This window comes from Chenopodium quinoa, unplaced genomic scaffold (assembly GCF_001683475.1).
Source record: "Chenopodium quinoa cultivar QQ74 unplaced genomic scaffold, ASM168347v1, whole genome shotgun sequence".
Taxonomy (NCBI): domain Eukaryota; kingdom Viridiplantae; phylum Streptophyta; class Magnoliopsida; order Caryophyllales; family Amaranthaceae; genus Chenopodium; species Chenopodium quinoa.
In genome coordinates, this window is record NW_018743331.1 from 10264429 (window position 1) to 10285537 (window position 21109).

The 21109-nt window shown below is 38.4% G+C and overlaps 1 long non-coding RNA gene across 1 annotated transcript; it reads left to right on the plus strand.

The window, feature by feature from the left end:
* Positions 1-17181: 17181 nt before the first annotated feature.
* On the plus strand, positions 17182-20876 carry LOC110737525. Its single transcript, XR_002514422.1, has 4 exons — positions 17182-17462; positions 17542-17801; positions 19509-19579; positions 20497-20876. It is a non-coding gene; the product is annotated as an uncharacterized LOC110737525 (long non-coding RNA).
* Positions 20877-21109: the final 233 nt, after the last annotated feature.

The following is a 21109-nucleotide window of genomic DNA, read 5'->3' on the forward strand; positions in this document are numbered from 1 at the left end:
AAAATTTTGCCGTTTTAAATTATTTTATGTAATTATTTAACGAGGCTAAAAACCTCGATTTTCGGTTTTGCAAAATTTGACAAATTTTGGGTTATGCCGACTTAATTAATCGGATTAATTAAGTAAGGATGCAGAATTTAGTGGGAGCTTAATTAATTGTGTGAGCTTTTAGAAATAATGGATTAAACAATTTTGACTAGTTTTAATTAGGCGCGTTAATTGGATTAACCACCTAAGTTAGTTACTAGTTGTGCGTGTTTAATTATATATTTCGCAAAATTGCATGGGCCATTCACAAATAATGAATGGATGAATGGTAGATTGTTATTCAAAACAGGTCTTTAAAAATGGCAACTAGTGGGGCCCGACTAGGATAGAAAATACGGAATGCGTTCCATTATGTATTTTTGTAAATCTAAATATGGTCTGCGAACCGTTAAGTATTTTTGTACATTTAGATTAATCTTAGTCGTTCTAGCTAGTTTTATTTTATTTTGGCCAAGATGTCTCAGGACGGCGTTTCGATGAAGACGAGCCAAAATGAAGACCCATGGAAATTGAAGATTTTAAGGGGTCATGCTAGTTGCCAAATGCATCTATTTCTATGCCTTGTATATACACTACACGAAAAGAGCAAATTGGCAACGGTTCAAACCCCCCCAAAGGCAACAGTTTTGAACCGTTGCGTATTTGAGGGTTGCCAAATCCCAAAATAATTGGCAACGGTTCAAAACCGTTGCCAACTCAAGCAGTTGGCAACGGTTAACCGTTTCCAACTACAATGGCGCCCTTTTTTAAAAAAAAAAATAAAAAATTGGCAATGGCGCCCTTTTTTTTTTAAAAAAAAAAAATTGGCAATGGCGCCCTTTTTTTTTTAAAAAAAAAAAAAAATGGCAACGGTTAACCGTTGCCATTGACCTGTATTTTTTTTTTGGCTGCAATATTATTAATATTATAATATTAATATTAATAATAATAATTATTATTATAATATTAATATTAATAATAATTATTATTAATATTATAGTAATAATAATTATTATTATGATAATAGTAACAATAATTAGTATTATTAATAACAAAACATAAATAATAATAACAATCGCAAGAGATGATATTAATTAGAAAAATGTTTCATGTTACCTACAAACAATTTTAATTAGTTATAATAATGTATAGTACATAATTAGTAAGCTAAGGCTAGGATTGATGAAGTAGCTAGCTAGTAAACGATATTTACAAACTAAATGTGATGTAGGTCGCCAACATCTCTCGAATTACATGGAGTTCCTCGCTCGTGTATGGCTGTCCCGTTTGCCCCTTGCAAAACTTAGAATACACAAAACGTGAGTTAGTAGAATGAAGTGAATTAATAATAATTGGGGTTATTTAGTAGGAATGACCCGAACAAAACTTGGAATAATACACAAAACGTAAGTGAAATCATACATACTCATAATAATAACATAACATTATTACTTAGTTATATGTGACTAAGGAATGAAATTACAAGAAAATAGCAAGTAAGTGGTTTTGGAACGCAATTTCAACCAAAATGGCTCAAGTAAGGCCATTTTGGCTACAAGGATGCCTATTTTCTATATTGCTTATCTATTGAACTCATAACTAGTTAAAACATGTCATAATCACTTAGTTATAGGTGACTAATGCTTGAGACTACAAGAAAATAGCAAGTAAGTGGTTTTGGAACGCAATTTCAACCAAAATGGCTCAAGTAAGGCCATTTTGGCTACTAAGATGCCTATTTTCTATATTTCTTGTGTATTGAACTCATAACAAGTTAAAAAATGTCATAATCAATTAGTTATAGGTGACTAATGCTTGAGATTACAAGAAAAGAGCAAGTAAGTGGTGCTGGAACGCAATTTCAACCAAAATGGCTCAAGTAAGGCCATTTTGGCTTTTAGGATGCCTATTTTCTATATTTCTTGTCTATTGAACTCATAACTAGTTAAAAAATGTCATAATCACTTATTTATAGGTGACTAATGCTTGATATTACAAGAAAAGAGCAAGTAAGTGGTTTTGGAACGCAATTTCAACCAAAATGGCTCAAGTAAGGCCATTTTGACTTTTAGGATGCCTATTTTCTATATTTCTTGTCTATTGAACTCATAACTAGTTAAAACATGTCATAATCACTTATTTATAGGTGACTAATGCTTGAGATTACAAGAAAATAGCAAGTAAGTGATGTTGGAACGCAATTTCAACCAAAATGGCTCAAGTAGGCCATTTTGGCTACTACGATGCCTATTTTCTATATTTCTTGTCTATTGAACTCATAACTAGTTAAAAATGTCATAATCACTTATTTATAGGTGACTAATGCTTGAGATTACAAGAAAAGAGCAAGTAAGTGGATTTGGAACGCAATTTCAACCAAAAAGGCTCAAGTAAGGCCATTTTGGCTTTTAGGATGCCTATTTTCTATATTTCTTGTCTATTGAACTCATAACTAGTTAAAACATGTCATAATCACTTAGTTATAGGTGACTAATGGTTGAGATTACAGGAAAATAGCAAGTAAGTGGTCTTAGAACGCAATTTTAACCAAAATGGCTCAAGTAAGGCCATTTTGGCTACAAGGATGCCTATTTTCTATATTTCTTGTCTATTGAACTCATAACTAGTTAAGACATGTCATAATCACTTAGTTATAGGTGACTAATGCTTGAGATTACAAGAAAATAGCAAGTAAGTGGTTTTGGAACGCAATTTCAACCAAAATGGCTCAAGTAAGGCCATTTTGGCTACAAGGATGCCTATTTTCTATATTTCTTGTCTATTGAACTCATAACTAGTTAAAACATGTCACAATCACTTAGTTATAGGTGACTAATGCTTGAGATTACAAGAAAATAGCAAGTAAATGGTCTTGGAACGCAATTTCAACCAAAATGGCATACCTCTTCAAGCTGGCGTGTGTCTGTACAATGACTCATCACTATGTCATACATGAATCTCATCATGTATAGGCCACAGTCAAATCCGTTTTCCTGTTGTGCGCACTAGCATGAGGAACAAAGCACATGAATCAAAATGCATAGAAAATAAGCAACATCTTAAGCATTGTAAAGTAAGAAAATCACAACATCATGGGTGAATTACCTTGGGTGCTTTCCATGCAGGACCTTGAGGAGATCGAGGATTTATCTTCTTCATGGTACTACAAAAAATCAACGTAATAAGTTCAAATTTGACTAGTATAATCAATACATATGAGTTAAGATATGAAAATCAATAACAAGAATTGAAACAAACTAGATACTTACTTTTGCAGTATGGACCTCACGAGGCGCTTTCTTACTAGAGGTAACCGAGCAGAATCAAAGTAGAAGATTGTGTTACTGGAAACATAAATCACAAGTATGGTCCAAAGATAACTACACACGAGACAAACAAATCAATAGCTAGCCTATTACAACAAATAAACTAGGAAAACAAATGAACTTGACTAGCATAATCATACGTACTCCTCATAATATGGGACGAATATAAACTTGTCTCCCGCACTCACTGATTGCCTGATACCCCGTTCAGCATAGTACAACACGTCAGCGGAGTTGCCTAAGATTCTAGAAGTGGACATCTGCTCAGGGCACAACCACCCAACTTGACAAGGAGATTCAAGCTCCCATATTTGCTCCTGGAGTGCTCTGCATGCATGATAACAAAATGTTAATCGAAAACCAAACGACAAACACCACTAAACTGAATAACATAAATTGAGTACCAGTCAGTTCAATTACCTCATGGATATTTGAATGAGGGAAATGTTAAGCATTGTACCACTTAGAAATTCCTTCACATCTTCTTTGAATAGCCATGTCGTTGCATCATCATCGTAGTGGAACATTTCCTTAGGAAGTTGAATTTTGATTGGGCTGTCATTAGGCAACACGCAAACACGGTTGTGCAAATAAGCTAACTCCTGAGATAGCGATTAAAGCACTGTGTCTTCAACTAATGGAGTAGCTTGCGTAGCTGAACCTCGTGAAGGGCTCTTCATCGACGCTTTTCCACTCACCGAGCCATGTTCACTCCTCTTCTTTGGCCCCTCCACCCTCTTCTTTGGAGTTTGGCTTTTCCTCGATGGCTAATAAGACAAATCACACAAATGGTTAGAAAAGATTTCCATCCAACTCTTGGGAAGAAAATCGGGTATAGATTAAAGCGTGAAATCTATATCTTAATTACCTGGTTCATCAACCGTATCCAAGCAGATGGCCATTGCACAAAACTACCTTTTGCTTCCCAGAGTGTAGTGAACTCATCCTCCTCCACGGGCACAGGTATTAAGATGTCCTCGAACCCGGGAACCATAGAATGGATCCCGACAGAATAATGCTCAGGCAGAAGAGGTCGCAAATGGACCTTACCTTGTTCGGCTGGTTGTGCACTACCATAGGCAACAACATTCAAAGGTCCATCATATGATTCGCCCGGGTGAAGAAGTTAACAACGGGTCTCTTCCTGCACCAATTAGGAAGATAGTTGTAAGAACCAATTATAGTAGAACCAAAAAACAACTGAAACACAAAAACAAGGCGTCACATCAATATAAGAAAATCAAAAATAAAATTAAAACCAAAAAAAAGAAAAAAAAAACCCAAAACGTGTGCAAAAAAAAAATACCGGGCGGGAAGGGCAGCAGCTGCACAGCTGCTGCACCCTCCTCGATGGCTAAGAAGAAAGAGGAGGAGAAGGAGAAGGAGAAAGAGAAGGAGAAGGAGAAGAAAGAGAAGGAGAAGAAGAAGGAGGAGGAGAAGGAGAAGGAGAAAGAGAAAGAGAAGGAGAAGGAGAAGAAAGAGAATGAGAAGAAGAAGGAGGAGGAGAAGGAGAAGGAGAAGGAGAAGGAGGAGGAGGAGGAGGAAAAGGAGAAGGAGGAGCAAACAACAACAACACATCACATCAACAAAGCAACACCAACAACACAACACAGCCAACTTAACCATTTCACAACACAATCCAAAAACCAATATCATTATCCAAACAAGTAAGTAAAAAATCACCTGTAGAATAGGAAATTCATGAGGTGTCGGAGTACGCATGTGAAGGAGTACCAATCTGCAATAGTGTATTGATAGTGAAACATTAATTAGAACCGTACCCACGTAACTCAACATATCAAAACTTATAGAGTTGAATTCTAATCATGTACCTCCTCGCGTGCATTTATCTCCTGTTCTCCTTCTCTTCGTGGGTAGCTACTTGAGTCGACCGGTGTTGTCGAGGAAAAGGGCATGGTCGGCAAAGTCATTTTCTTCTCCCATGCATTGAACTCTTCGCGCATCTCATTGCGCACTTGTTCTTTAATTGATGCCACCGTGGCATCGAAGTTTTGTGGCGAGTTCACACTTGCTCGGGATCTTCCAGATTTGGTATATTCGGGACCCATTACCTTCTCCCATCCTAGCAAGCTCCCCCCAGCACCTAATACCCGTCCCGGATGGTAGGGCTTTCCCATAGCCAAGGTGAAGGGGTCCATCTCTACCGTCGGGACGAGCTTGCCTTCAACAAGCTCTCCAGTGTACTCAAGCTGTAGCAAAAACAAAATGGCAACATGAAGTAAGTGTTTATATAAAGTGATATACATGCAAATGAATAATGTAGTTCACTAGTTCATAGTTGCTTACTAGCTTATCTATCATTTCTTTGGTTTCTGGAGCCTTGATGGACCATTTTCCGGTTTTCTTATCCCGCGAATGCATAGAACAAAAGAAATCCCCAGCACGACTCACCAAAGTACTGGTCGTGGAGTCAGATGGCGCTGTGGAGGACCCTAGAAGCGCAGTGGGGTATACTCCTTCACTCACCCACGTATCCCTCCATTCATCATACGTCATTGCTCCCATATGATGGTGGTATTGCTTTTACAATGCATTCTTGGAATTCTGCTCCCTCATTTCCTACATAAAAAGATATGTTAGTTTCATTACTAATAAAACAGACGATAAAATACAACACAATTTTCATCAGAGTTCTTTAAACTTACAATCTTCTTTTTTACATTTTTGAAGAACGAAAGCTTCCCAATCTCTGCTGGATCTGCATATATATAAAAGTTAAGTGGAAATATTAAGCATTAAATTGTGTTTTTGCTATAATCTCCAATAAATGCAACAAGAAACGTGAAAAGTATTAGCAATATTTGCTATAATCTCAAATAAACATCCAAGTTTCAAGTTTCAACTAATAAAACTTGAGACTTACAGAGATATGTATTATACAGAGCTACATCCAAGTTTCAAGTTTCAACTAATAAAACTTGAGACTTACAGAGCTAAGTATTATTCAGAGCTACATCCAAGTTTCAAGTTTCAACTAATTAAACTTTCTCCTATTTTAACAGCTAACTACCTAATACCTATGTGTTACACAGAGCTACAACCCTTGGACTGTCGTTGACAATTGTTAACCTTCCAGTAACAAAATTTATTTACTTTTAAACTAATTTCATTTACATTTACATAATTTCAATTTACTTTAACACATTTTAGTCACCAAACTATACAATTAGCACCCAAAATTTACATAGAATCTAAACACCAGAACAAGATACCAGAAAATTTGCACAATTCATAAAAATTTAACAACCAAAATCAATTATCCTCAACACAAATTTGAAACATTTACCTTTATCCATGAGAAATTCGCAACACTCGCTTACAATTTGGAAAATTTAAGCTGGAAATTAATAGGAAAGCAATTAAACCATCCCCTCATGTTAGGGTTCATAATCCTTATAAGTGCAAGTAGTGTGGGAAATTTAAGTAAAGCAAAAACCCAGATTATGCAACTCGTATTAAAGGCAAGAACAAAATCCCAACTCGTATTAAAACCTAATTGCTACTTAATTATACCTTAGGTTAAAGATGTTTCAATGGAGGGAATTTGGCCGGAGTACGACGCGAGTCTTGTCTTCAACGGACGGACGTGAGAATGCTCGAGCTCGCAGCACTTCAATGGAGGAACAAAGAGGGGAGAAGAAGATGAAGAAGGGAGGAGGGAAAACGCGCCTGTTTTTTTTTTTAAGTATTGAAGAAGAACGTTGCTTGCTTGAATTAAGAAGAGGGAGGGAGTATACGGTACGTATACAAAAACTCGGGTTTTTTTTTTAAATTGGCAACGGTTAACCGTTGCCAACTCTACCCCTTTTATTTATTTATTTTTTTAAAAAAAAATATAATCAATTGGCAACAGTTAACCGTTGCCAACTCTGATATTTAAAATGGCGTTCACTTAAGTTGGCAACGGTTTTCATGAACCGTTGCCATAGGGGGGTTGCCTATTTCTTTTATTCTACTAGTGATAATTTTGTTATTTATATATGATTTCTAGATGCATGTCTAGGATTTCTATATGTTGTGAGGATTAGTTAAGTTCACTTAAATCAACCAACATAGAAACCCTAGGTCCCTTAATAATATTGAGCTAAAATTTGCCGTTCCAAGAACAACACTTACCAAACTAATGCGCGTACGTGATGGACTACGCCAAAGCGAGACATCACTACTTCCCTAGGAACGTAAGGTATACTAAGTATACAAGTTGTCTTGGTTAAGCTCAACGATATCAGTAAGGAGTCCTTAGATGTCGTGGCAAAAGAGATAAAATGTCAAGGATGCATTAGATGCGACATTTTATCAAACCGAGAGTAGCTTGGAGCTATTAGCAATTAGATTTCTTACCTTAAGATATTTAATGATTAAGACAAGCCAAAGCATGCTTAACCATTTCTTGATCTTTGGGATCTCGGAATCATTTTATTCTCGCCCATAAGGGACATTTTAAATGCGTGGATAAAATGCTCAATAAGATTGAATATATGTATAAACGTTTTAAATTTCAACTTATTGATTTATGAATGGTTTTTCACTTCAAATTCTTTCAATTGTAGAACAATGTCTGCAAGTAACTCAAACAACAACCAATTCTCTTTACGCTCAATTCTCGACAAGGAGAAGTTGAGCAGGCCAAATTTTCTTGATTGGCAAAGAAATTTGGGCATTGTACTAATGCAAGAGCAAAAGGAATACGTCCTTGATGAGGAAATGCCCGACGCTCCCAATGAGGAGGTCACTCAGGCTGCCCTTAACCGATGGCAAAGTGCCAATCGGGATGTCAAATGCATCATGTTGGCCACTATGTCTCCGGACCTTCAAAAGACTTTCTTTGAAAAGGAGAAGGCTTTTGAGATCATTTCTGAGCTTCAGAATATGTTTCAAGAGCATGCCCGAACTGAAAGGTTCGAAACCCACAGGAAGATCCTTGAGAGCAAGCTCAAGAAAGGAGAGCCAGTCAGCCCACATGTCCTCAAAATGATTGGATTATTTGAGAACATGGAAAGGCTTGATGCAGGGTATTCAACCGAGATGGCAATTGACATCATTCTCCACTCGCTTCACAAAGGCTATGATCAGTTCAAAATGAACTATAATATGCATAGCATGGAGAAAACCCTCACCGAGCTTCATGGTATGTTGAAACAAGCCGAGAAAACCCTCAAGGATGAGGGCAAGCATGACATGCTCATGATGAGGAAGGGCAAGCCATTCAAACGTCCGGGCAAGAAGAAGAGCTTTAAAGGGAAAAAGAGAAATTTTCCGCCTAAGTCAAACACTGCCAAGCGCAGCAAGGACAAGAAGGTAGCCTCTTCCAAGTCCGATTCCGAATGTTTGTACTGCAAGAAGAAAAGACATTGGAAACGGGACTGCCTCAAGTTCAAGGAAGATAAGAATAACGGCACCGTTGCTTCTTCATCAGGTATTTTTGTTATAAACTTAAACTTCGCTAGCAAAACATCATGGGTATTAGATACCGGATGTGGCTCACACCTTTGTTCCAATGCTCAGGGACTAAGGATAAATAGAAGGCTAGAGAAAGGAGAGGTCGAGCTTCGGGTCGGCAATGGAGCAAGAATGTATGTCATCTCCGTTGGAACTCTCAGTTTGTCATTGCCCTCTAGGCTTATCTTAGAACTTAGACAATTTTTATCATGTTCCTAGAGTTACCAAAAACATTATTTCAATATCGGCGTTGGACGCCAAAGGTTTTGAATTTCAAATTAAGAACAATAGTTGTTAATTTTATTTCGATAATGTTTTATATGGTAAAGCATATTCAGAAAATGGTCTTTATGTGCTTTCTCTTGAAAAACAAGTCTATAACATTGATGATACCGCCAAAAGGGCTAAGACCATCGAGTCGAGTCAAACCTACTTGTGGCATTGTCGTCTTGGCCATATTAACGTCAAACGCATCAAGAAACTTCTACAAGAACGTGTTCTTGACTCATTTGACTTGGAGTCGTTTGAAAATTGCGAAGGATGTCTATTAGGCAAGATGATAAAACAACCATTCTCTAAGTTGGGAGAAAGGGTAAGTGACTTATTAGGTCTAATACACACGGATGTATGTGGACCAATGAGTACACCTACAAGACAAGGTTACCGATATTTCATCACCTTCACCAATGATTTTAGTAGATATGGCTATATCTACTTAATGTCGAATAAATCTGAATCCTTTGAGAAATTCAAAGAATTTCAGAAAGAAGTTGAGAATCAACTTGGCAAGAAAATTAAAGCACTTCGATCGGATCGAGGTGGCAAATATTTGAGCCATGAATTCGATGATCACTTCAAAGAAAATGGTATTCTTTCAGAGTTGACACCTCTCGGAACTCCTCAATGGAACGGAGTATCTGAACGGAGGAATCGAACCTTGTTAGACATGGTTCGATAAATGATGGGTCTTAGTGAACTTCCTGTCTCTTTCTGGGGACATGCGCTACAAACCGCGGCACTAACACTGAACCGCGCTCCGTCAAAAGCTGTTGAAAAGACTCCATATGAATTATCGACTAAGAAACCTCCTAGGTTTTCTTTTCTCAAGATTTGGGGATGCGAAGCATATGTCAAGCGATTTATTTCGGACAAACTTCACCCCAAATCGGATAAGTGTTTCTTTATGGGATACCCAAAAGAAACCAAAGGGTATTACTTCTATAATAAATCCGAGAACAAAGTGTTTGTAGCTCGTGATGGTGTCTTTTTGGAGAAGGAACACCTTTCCAAAATGACAAGTGGGAGGAAAATCAAACTCGACGAAGTTCGAGAGGACGAGCAACAATGTCAACCTGATAAAACTGACAATCTAAGTGCTTTGGAAGCAGCTGGGAAGATTAGTCAGAATCAAACAGACAATGTAAATGCTCAACCTATTACCCTTCGTAGGTCGCAACGGCAAAGATCTCAACCAGACAGATACCTTGGTATTGTCTTAACCGATGATCAAGACATCCTAGTTATGGATGGAAATGAGCCAGCGACATACAAGCAAGCTATGACGAGCCCCGACTCTGCTAAATGGCAAGAGGCCATGAAATCCGAGATGGACTCCATGTCTGAAAATCAAGTCTGGGACTTGGTGAATTTGCCCGAGGGTTACACGCCCATTGGTTGCAAATGGATCTTCAAATTGAAGACAGACAAGGATGGAAATGTATCGATATACAAGGCTAGACTGGTGGCAAAAGGTTATAGACAAATCAACGGGATTGACTATGTTGGAAACTTTTCACCGGTCACAATGCTAAAGTCTGTCCGGATTATTCTAGCAATTGCTGCATATTACGATTATGAAATATGGCAGATGGATGTCAAAACCGCGTTCCTAAATGGGATTTTGGAAGAAACTGTGTACATGACACAACCAGAAGGTTTTGTCGATCCGAGCAACACTAGAAAGGTTTGCAAGCTTAAGAAGTCCATTTATGGACTAAAGCAAGCCAGCAGGAGTTGGAATCTGCGATTTGATGAAGCTATCAGCAAGTTTGGCTTTATCAAGAATCCAGATGAATCTTGTGTATACAAGAAGGTCAGTGGGAGTGACATCGCATTCCTAGTTCTATATGTCGATGACATACTGCTCATTGGAAACAGCACAAAATTACTTGAGTCCGTAAACGACTGGTTGGGAAAGTGCTTTTCAATGAAGGACTTAGGAGAGGCACAGTACATATTGGGCATCAAGATCTATAGGGATAGTTCTAAGAGGATGATTGGATTGAGCCATAGTACTTACATTGATAAAGTACTGGCACGATTCAACATGGAGAATGCCAAGAGAGGGAATCTACCCATGTCCCATGGCGTAACTCTCAGCAAGAAACAGTGTCCACAGACACCTGTTGAGCGAGAGAGAATGGATCAGATTCCATATGCTTCGCTAATTAGGTCGATCATGTATGCCATGATATGTACCAGGCCAGATGTCTCGTATGCCTTGAGTACTACGAGCCGATACCAATCAAACCCAGGAAAGGCGCATTGGACTACGGCCAAGAATATCCTGAAGTACCTGAAAAGGAACAAGGATAAATTCCTGGTTTATGGTGGCCACAAAGATCTGGTTGTTGAAGGTTACACCAACGCTAGCTTCCAGACTGACAGAGACGACTTCAAGTCACAGTCAGGGTACATATTTTGCCTAAATGGAGGAGCATTTAGCTGGAAGAGTGCCAAGCAAAGCACAACTGCAGACTCTACAACTGAAGCCGAATACTTGGCTGCTTCAGAAGCTTCTAAGGAGGTTGTTTGGATTCGGAAGTTCGTCAGTGAACTTGGTGTTGTACCCTCCATCAAGGGACCGATAGATCTCTACTGTGACAACAATGGAGCTATCGCTCAGGCCAGGGATCCAAGAGAACACCAGAAGGTCAAACATGTCCAAAGGCGATTTCACATGATAAGGGAATGGAAATCCGAAGGTGAAATCAGAATTTGTAAGATCGGCACGGATGATAATGTAGCCGATACTTTGACTAAACCTTTGCCTCAAGTGAAACACAACAAGCACGTTGAGGCAATGGGAATCAAGCACGTTGGAGATTGGCTTTGAAATTCCCCGTACATGTGTTTTAATTAAACTGGTTGATTTAATGTAAGACACTGTATTGAAACCATTCATTAATGGAGTAATTAATTTTTGTGCAAAATTATCATTCACTCCATTACTATTTAATTGTGGTTTAGAATTAAATAATGAGTCCATTCGATTTATGGAAATATTCAAAACAGGGTATCAAGACCATGTCTTGGATAAAGAAACACCTGTTAAATGAACATTGAATATTTAAATCGAAATTTATCCCTAATCGAGGTCATCTAACTGATGGACGATTGATGACCACCAGAGATTAGTGTGTAGTATGATTTACAGCACCGTTTCTTGTGCTGCAAGGACATGATGGTCATAAATCATTTGCACAGGTGCCAGTTTGAAACTGCACTGAATCGACCTATGAGAGTACTTTAAGAGATTCAAATTGTCATAAGTACATTTCTCATTATAGCTATCAGAAATCGTTTCCTCGACCATGAGAATTGTGAAGTTTTCTTGTTCGAGAACTAATCTCTTTGATGTTGCCTAACGTCTGCCATAACTGGGGATCATAATGGGAACACTCGAGAGATTAAGTCTTCTTAGTAAGAGAAACTTACAATGCAAGACTAGGAATGTCCCCCTATTAACAACAAGGAATATGTCTTTGTTGTTTACAAGGCCGCTCGATGAGCGAGACTGTGAAAATGCATGGTCGTGCTCAGATGGATTTTAGAAATCATCTGCTTATTGACAGTCGAACTCGGAGATCGAGAAACACTTCTGAACGTAATAAGGATGACGATGAATCTTACCTTATAGTTCACAAAGAGACATTAAGCGACATAGGTAATGGGCTATACACTATATGCACACTTGTCCGGAAGGACAAGTGGGAGATTGAAAGGAATGGTGTCCTTCCAACAAGTGTATTATTCTGATAGAGGGTTCAGAATTATTAAAGAGCTAATTCTTCAGTAAGGTCAAGTGATCGGAATGCCTAGGTGGAGGCCGCTTCCGATCAGTAATATTAAGGTACAATTAATATTACAGCTTAATCTTAACTGAACCCCTTGGGTCGAACCTAATCGAACAACCGATCCGAGACGATGAATTAATCCGAAGGATTTAATGAGTCGACGGAGTTTTACGAATATAGACGTCGGATATCGAGCCTAGGGCGTCGAGACCGAGCGTCGCAAAATCACAAGCAACAAGTACGAGCATAGCTATAGCTAGGCTAGGCTAGCTCATCGCAAGCCTAGGCGCACCATGTATGTGCTAGGTGCACCATGGTGTGCTAGGCGCACCATGCGTGCTAGGCACAAGCCTAGGCACCATCGCAGCAGCATAGTTGCGCATATGCGTGCCTTCGCATGGCACTGCATCGCAGCATGCGTGCCTGGGTGCTAGGCACCATCACAGGCCATACGCACCAAGCACAACCATCGCAGTGCTGGGCACTGGTGCATGTGTGTGTGTGTGCATGCCTCGCACCATCGCAGGCCATAGTGTGCCTTGCACCATCGCAGGCCACGCACCAAGCACAGCACCCTTGTGCGTGTGTGTGTGCGTAGGCACCATCGCAGCAGTAGCCTCGCACAGCAGCACCATGCTGGGCCTTGTGTGCGTGTGCGTGTGCTTATACCTAGGGGCCATCGCAAGCCATCGCAGCATCACAACACCAAGCTTCGCATGCTTGTGCGTGTGGCTAGCGAGGCGATGCCCACCATGCGTGGCTCGCTAGCAGCACGCATGCTGGGAAGTGCGAAAGGGGCAGTGCGTGTGTGATGGCGAGTGAGGCAAGGGGCCAGCGCCAGTAGCTAGCAGCGCCTAGCACTGGCACGCACCAGCAGCACAAGCATCGCCTAGCGCCAATACGCATATGTTGGCTCGGATGCGAGGCTGCTGGCTAGGCTGGTGCTAGCTGGCTGGGCTAGCTGGCACTGCTAGTTGGCGTGCTAGCTGGCTACCAGCCTAGCAGCCCTTGCTTGAGGCGGTTTTGGATGAGGGGACCATTGCTTGGAGAAATATCTTGGGGATCAAGGCAATGGTCCCCCCTAAACCTTTGGCCATCACCTAACTCTCTCTCTCCCCTTGACACTTGTTGCATTGTGATTAATTTAATTATTTATTTAATTTGGAATTAAATAAATTGTTGAATTTACCAACTCTCCCACATTGATGGGAGATTGGAAATCAAGGGTGCCTTTCCCTATAAATACCAAAGGCATGGGTATTGGGAAAGAAACAACCTTGAGTGGAATTAAAAGGCAACTCTTGATTTGAGTAAACCTTGATTCGTAAAAATCATAGTTTTATTTGGCTCAATCCAATCATCTTCTTAGATCTATCCCTATAGATTTTGATGCCCAATATGTATTGTGCCTCTCCCAAGTCCTTCATTGAGAAACACTTTCCAAGCCAAGCCTTTGCAGACTCCAACATTGGAATGTTGTTTCCAATGAGCAATATGTCATGGACATATAAGACAAGGAATGCGATGTCACTCCCGCTGACCTTCTTGTAAACACAAGACACATCTGGATTTTTGATAAAACCAAACTCACTAATGGCTACATCGAATCGCAGATTCTAACTTCTACTTGTCTGCTTTAGTCCATAAATGGACTTCTTAAGCTTCCACACCTTCCCAGCATTGGTTGGATCTACAAAATCTTCCGGCTATGTCATGTACACAGTTTCTTCCAAAATCCCATTAAGGAAGGCAGTTTTGACGTCCATTTTCCATATCTCATAATCAAAATATGCGGCAATTGCTATGATAATCCAGACAAACTTAAGCATGGAGACTGACGAAAAGGTTTCATCATAACCAACGCCGTGAATTTGCCTGTAACCTTTTGCCACCAATCTAGCTTTGTAAACATATACATTTCCATCTTTGTCGGTTTTCAACTTGAAAATCCATTTGCAACCGATAGGTGTGTAACCTTCGGGCAAATCAACCAAGTCGGAGACTTGATTTTCAAACATGGAGTCCATCTCGGATTTCATGGCTTCTTGCCATTTTGCAGAGTCATGGCTCTTCATAGCTTATTTGTATGTTGCTAGCTCATCTTCATCCATAACCAGGATGTCTTGATTCTCGGTTAAGACAACACCGAGGTATCTTTCTGGTTGAGATCTTGGCCTTTGCGACCTATGTAGGGTAATAGATTGAGCATTTGCTTTGTCATTTTTACTTTGACCATCTTCAACGGTACTTCCAAAGCACTTTGATAATCAGTTTTGTCAGTTTGAATTTGTTGCTCACCTTCTCGAACTTCATCAAGTTCGATTTTCCTCCCTCTTGTCATTTTGGAAAGATACTCCTTTTCCAAAAAAGACACTATCTCGAGCAACAAATATATTGTTCTTAGATTGGTTGTAGAAGTAATACCCCTTTGTTTCTTTTGGATAGCCCACAATGAAACTCTTGTCAGATTTTGGTGCAAGCTTGTCAGATATGAGTCTTTTGACATATGCTTCACAACCCTAAACCTTAAGAAAAGACAACCGTGGAGGTTTCTTCATCCATATTTCATATGGAGTCTTTTGGACAACTATTGACGAAGCGCGGTTCAGTGTAACTGCCGAGGTTAGAAGTGCGTGTCCCTAGAGAGAGATAGGAAGATTGCTAAGACCCATCATTGATCGAACCATGTCTAACAGAGTTAGATTTCTCCTTTTGGACACTCCATTCCATTGTGGAGTTTCGAGAGGTGTCAATTTTGAGAGAATTCCATGTTCTTTTAGATGATCGTCAAATTCCTAGCTCAAATACTCGTCACCTCGATCCGATCGAAGTGCTTTGATTTTCTTGCCAAGCTGATTTTCCACTTCACTCTGAAATTCTTTGAATTTCTCAAAAGATTCAAATTTGTGCGATATAAGGTAGACATAGCCATATTTACTAAAGTTGTTCGTGAAAGTAATAAAATAGCTATAACCATTTCTTGCGGTTGTGCTCATTGGTCCACATACATCCGTGTGTATAAGACCCAATAAGTCACTAGCCCTTTCTCCCAACTTGGAGAATGGTTGCTTTATCATCTTGCCTAGTAAGCATCTTTCGCAGTTTTCAAACGACTCTAAGTCAAATGAATCAAGAATCCCTTCATGAAGAAGTTTCTTGATGCGTTTGATGTTAATGTGGCCAAGACAACAATGCCACAAGTAGGTTTGATTCGATTCAACGGTCTTAGCTCTTTTGGTGGTATCATTAACATTTGTCTAGTCACATTTAAAATGTGTGATCCCATAAAACATATAAGCAAGACATTTAAAAGAAAAATTGTTATAGTCTTGTGATCAAAACAACTCGGCGTCTAACGCCATAGATCAAAATATGTTCGATGGTAAGCAAAACATAATAAAACAAAAATTAGTTCTATTACAAGCCAAAGACAAATAATGTGCCTACAAGCATGACGGAAGGACCATCTTCATTGTCCGCTCGCACTTGCACATCCACTTGTGAAGCCCTCTCATTTGGTCCCTGCATAAGAGCATAAAGTGAGTCATAAATGGTATCCAATACCTATGAATAGCTTATACACAAGTGTTAATGAAGATACCTGAGGTAGATGGAACATTCCTCTTTTCCTCATCTTCTTGGAAGATCTTGAAGTCCCTCTTGTAGTGGCCTTGCCCACCACAATAGAAGCATCGCATCTTTGCTTTGTTCTTGAACTCCTTCTTCTTCACTCTCAAGGGCATCTTGGTAGAACCATAGGAGTCGGCCTTACGAAGCATTTGCAGTACCTCATTCAATGAGTATGACTCCTTCCTAGCTGCCATATGCATCCTAAGTGCATCAAAGCCCGGGTGGAGTGAGCCGCCAACTCATCCTCTAATGACCCGCCAACTCATCCTCTAATGATATTCCAAGTAGCTCCATGTGTTTGAAGAGCCTAGTCATTCTAAGTACATGAGGTTGGAGGGGCATACTGGGTCTTAATTTGGTATTGTAGACCCTAAACCAAACTCGGTGCCTTTCCTAGGCAAGGCAACCTTTCTGCGGGGCCTTGATTTTCATGTTCACAAATGAACTAGTCAAATTATGAACATTCAAGTCCCGAGTCCTAAAAGACATGTTGACTAGCTCCTTAAGACTATTAAGAAGCATGTCCAGAAGGTATGAGGTGAACTTCCTCTTCCAATCCTCCGGAAGGGAGTTCCTCATCAAATTTGTGACCTTGTAACAATCCAACACTACTACAAAAATGGTCAAAGAGACCTATGATAAAAGACCTGTTGGCTAATACAACAGGTCTCTTTGACATAAGAGATCTGATATTAGAGATAACAGGTCTCTAATGTGTCAAAGGGCCCACATAGAAGATTGATTTTGAAAAAAAAAATTAGATCTATTTTTCACGGACTCACGCTCATTCCTCTCTCTCAGTCTCTCTTCTCCCAGAAGCCAGAAGGCCAGAACACAATTACACAAACACGCTTCCACTCTATCTCCTTCACTGAAGCGTACTCGAAAATCTCCATTGAAGGGGCTTGTGAGCTTTCTCTCCTCCACTGAAGCAGTCTCAAAGGTTAGATCTTCTTTTTCTGTAATTATTGACCTAATTTAGCGTTCTTCTTGTCAGATTTATCACTATATACTCAATTTAGGGTTTTTCGAAGTTGGATAATTCCCTCTCCAAAATCAATCAGCAAAAATGGCTGGCAAAGATGGCGCCGCTGTCAAAAGCACCGGTGGAAGGGGCCAGCAAAAGAGCGACGTTATGTCGGTTTCTCGGTCCTCCAAGGCTGGCCTTCAGTTTCCTGTTGGTCGTATTGCTCGCTTCCTGAAGAAGGGTCGTTATGCTCAGAGAGTTGGCTTTGGTTCTCCTATCTATCTTTCTGCTGTCCTTGAGTATCTTGCTGCCGAGGTACCATTTTCTCTGTCAATTTTTTTTTTTGAATTTATTTGTAAATTTCTGGTGATTTGATTTCATATTTTCATGTTTTAATTACTTTAAGTTCTTCTGGTTCAGTAATTGGTATTCATTTCTGGATTTTTTTTTTCTTCACATTTTTGTTTCCTAAAATTTCACTTTTTTTAGGGTTTTATTGTGGTACTTTTTCAAATTGTGATTATTATTTGAGATAAAATGGTTTTATACTTCTCATCTTCTAGTTGTTTAAGTGATGCTTAAGACTTGTTTATTGAGTTTAGGGGTTGTTTAAAGGGTGATTTTGGATTGTTGTTCTTGATAGTGTATGATTGGATTCGGGTTGAGCTTTGTTGATTGTTTGTATGTTTTGATTGGTTTGATTTTGATGCCATGTTAAGCAATGTAGTTTGGGAGATTCAATTTTATATGATTTAATTGGAGATTGCAGCTTGATTGAAGAACATGTTGAGAACATAAAGGTTTTGAGATTTTTAAGTATGGGAAGTGATTGGGTTAATGAAGTATAATAAAGTTTTGGTCTTGATTAATGGCTGTTGTAGAAGGTGAGTTTCGGAATTTATGTCTTTTATGGTAAACTTCATTATATGGCCCATTTGACTGCAAGAAACGCTTTCAGCTTCTTGTTGTGTTGTTTGGGTGTAGAATTAAGAGTTGTTAAAGAAGAATTATTTATATGGGCTGGGGAGTGGCTGTCTATTTATCCTTATTTATATGGTTCTATACTTTAACTTTATACTTATATGTCTTAGTAACAAACTAGCAAGAATTATTTAGATTGATCTATCTAATTCAACCTTTAACTTCAATTTCAGAATGAAATGAAAAACACTCGAGATATTTCAAGTTTTTTTACTAAAAAAGTGCCTTCTCTAAATCATCCTCCTCCACAAAATGATATTGTAAATCGTTATCAACACATGAAAACTCGTCCAGAGCAATTGCTAATTTAAATTGCGTACTTTTTTTAGGTGTAATATGAATTTGCATTACTTTATGAAATTAAGATAATATTATTTTCGGTTAAGTTTTACATTGGCTAAGGTATTGAATTATGAAAGTGTCAATTTGTGGTTTTCATTATGTTTAACTCCTTGAAATTGGTTTTATAGATTAATTCATGCCAAAAAATTAGTTAATTACTGGCTATTCTTGTGTGTAATTTGCTAGGTTGTGCTGCTAATACTTAACTGCTAACAAACAATGAAACCCATTACTAGTAATTTGGGTTTTTCCTTGCACGCAATTGAAACTTTTCAGATTATTTGAGATTTATATTTTGACCTTGGGCGATAATGGCTCAACTTAACTGCTCTTGAATCGGTTAAAGTGTTAGTACTTTAGTGTTTGGTTTGCAATTGAAACTTTGCAAAATATTTGAGCCGTTAAGTTTCGAGTCGAAAGAGCTTGTTCCGGATTTTGATTTGCTACAATGTGTGCTTAGCTCTGAACATTTTCTTGAAATTTTTTATTTCCATTTTGAATTGCAAACTTCTTGGCATATATTTATATGATATATGTTATGGTTGAGATCCAATAGGAACCTGATTTCCTGGCCAAAACTTCAATGTGGATTTGTCTTTGGCTTTAGACCCAAAAATCAGGTGCCACTTATAAAATGTTGTCAGCTTCTAAACGTTTAGGTATATGCATGTTCATGATGTGTTGTATTATTCATTGCAGATCACCATGGGCCAGCAAAGGTAAACTGCTGTCAAGAACCAAGGAATCCTACTAACTGGAAGGAAAAACATGTGAGTTTCTAATGTGGTGCATTATATATACCTTTACCGTGTTTGTGTAATACCAAGCCTGCAGTGATATTTGAGTGTAGCTGAAATATAAATATTATTATATTATGCTATGTTGCTAGTTCTGCTCTGATTCTTCTGTTTTACATGTTAATTAGTTAATAATAGGCTGTTAGCTAATTTTTTTTAAAAATGACTTAACATAGAAGGTATTAGATAAGCTTATATTTAGTTTTGATTTCATTTTGTGGGACAATCAGAATTTATCCTAGCTAGGATTGTAAACTCTTCTTTTTCGCATTGCCACACCGGCACACCTATCCTCTGATAGCCCTCTAGTCTGCTTCTATGTTGAGAACTTGATATCTTTAAACATTTTCTTGAGTTCATTCCCACTTAGGATTAATGTGGGCCCTTGATTTTGTGAAAGCCATGTAAACATTAAAAGTATATGAGGCTTATTCTGGGCTGTTAACTAAAGTTTTCTCATTTTCATGTCTCATTTTTTTATATTATTCATTAATCCCTAGTTGTTACCAATATGAAAAATATGTTGACCTACTACACTCTATGGCCAAGAAATGTGAATTCTGAAGAACTATATGTGTTCTTTTCTCCCTATAAATAAGTCTCTTGAGTCTCTTAGGATATAGCTATTTTTTTTAATGTTGATTTTTTGCATTGAAATCTCAGTTATTAAGGAGTAATGTATGCTTACTTTAATGTTAAAAAGAGAATTTTGTACTCTTTGTTCTTAGAAAAAAGTAATTGTACTTTGCCTTTACTTACATAAATGCATTTTCATTGTAGAGGTTAGATGATCCAGCATATACTCAGAAATCGAATATTTATTACCTTACCTTTATTAAATTGACAAATTAAGATCGTTTAGTTATGATTTGTAGTTGCTTACCTTGCAGTTCTTTCCATCAAGACTTTGTGGGTTATATATGCTCTCAAGCCTTAAAAAGATGATGCTAGTGAAGAGAATGAAGACGTATGGACATTCCTTAATGAGGGGGTTGTCGTCAAATTTTGTACAAAAATGGAGTTTTGTAGAAGTTTTTGTATAGTGTTTTAGATGGTAAAATTAAACTTATTGAATGTAAGTTTGTTAGTTGACTTGGCTTATTATTAATAAAACTATGGCAATTTTTTTTTGGAGTATTAACATGTAGTAGCGGATAAATTAATTTATACAAATACATCGACATATAAATATATACAGGTATAGGCGCATAGCCGCATGGGTACATTATAGCAGTGTATTAATGAGCCAAGCCACGTCATCAAAGATCTGTTATCATACTTAACAGATCTCTTATATACAACAAAGAGACCTGTTAGGTAAGAAAACAGGTCTCTTTGCCTACTAAAATTAATAGAGTTAGTTCAACGAAAGAGACCTGTTATCTTACTCAACAGGTCTCTGATTTATCACAAAGAGATCTGTTCTATTTACCAGGTCTCTTTATCAAAGAGACCTGTGAGCTAGAGACCTCCTCTAAAGAGGTCTCTTTGGCCAATTTTAGC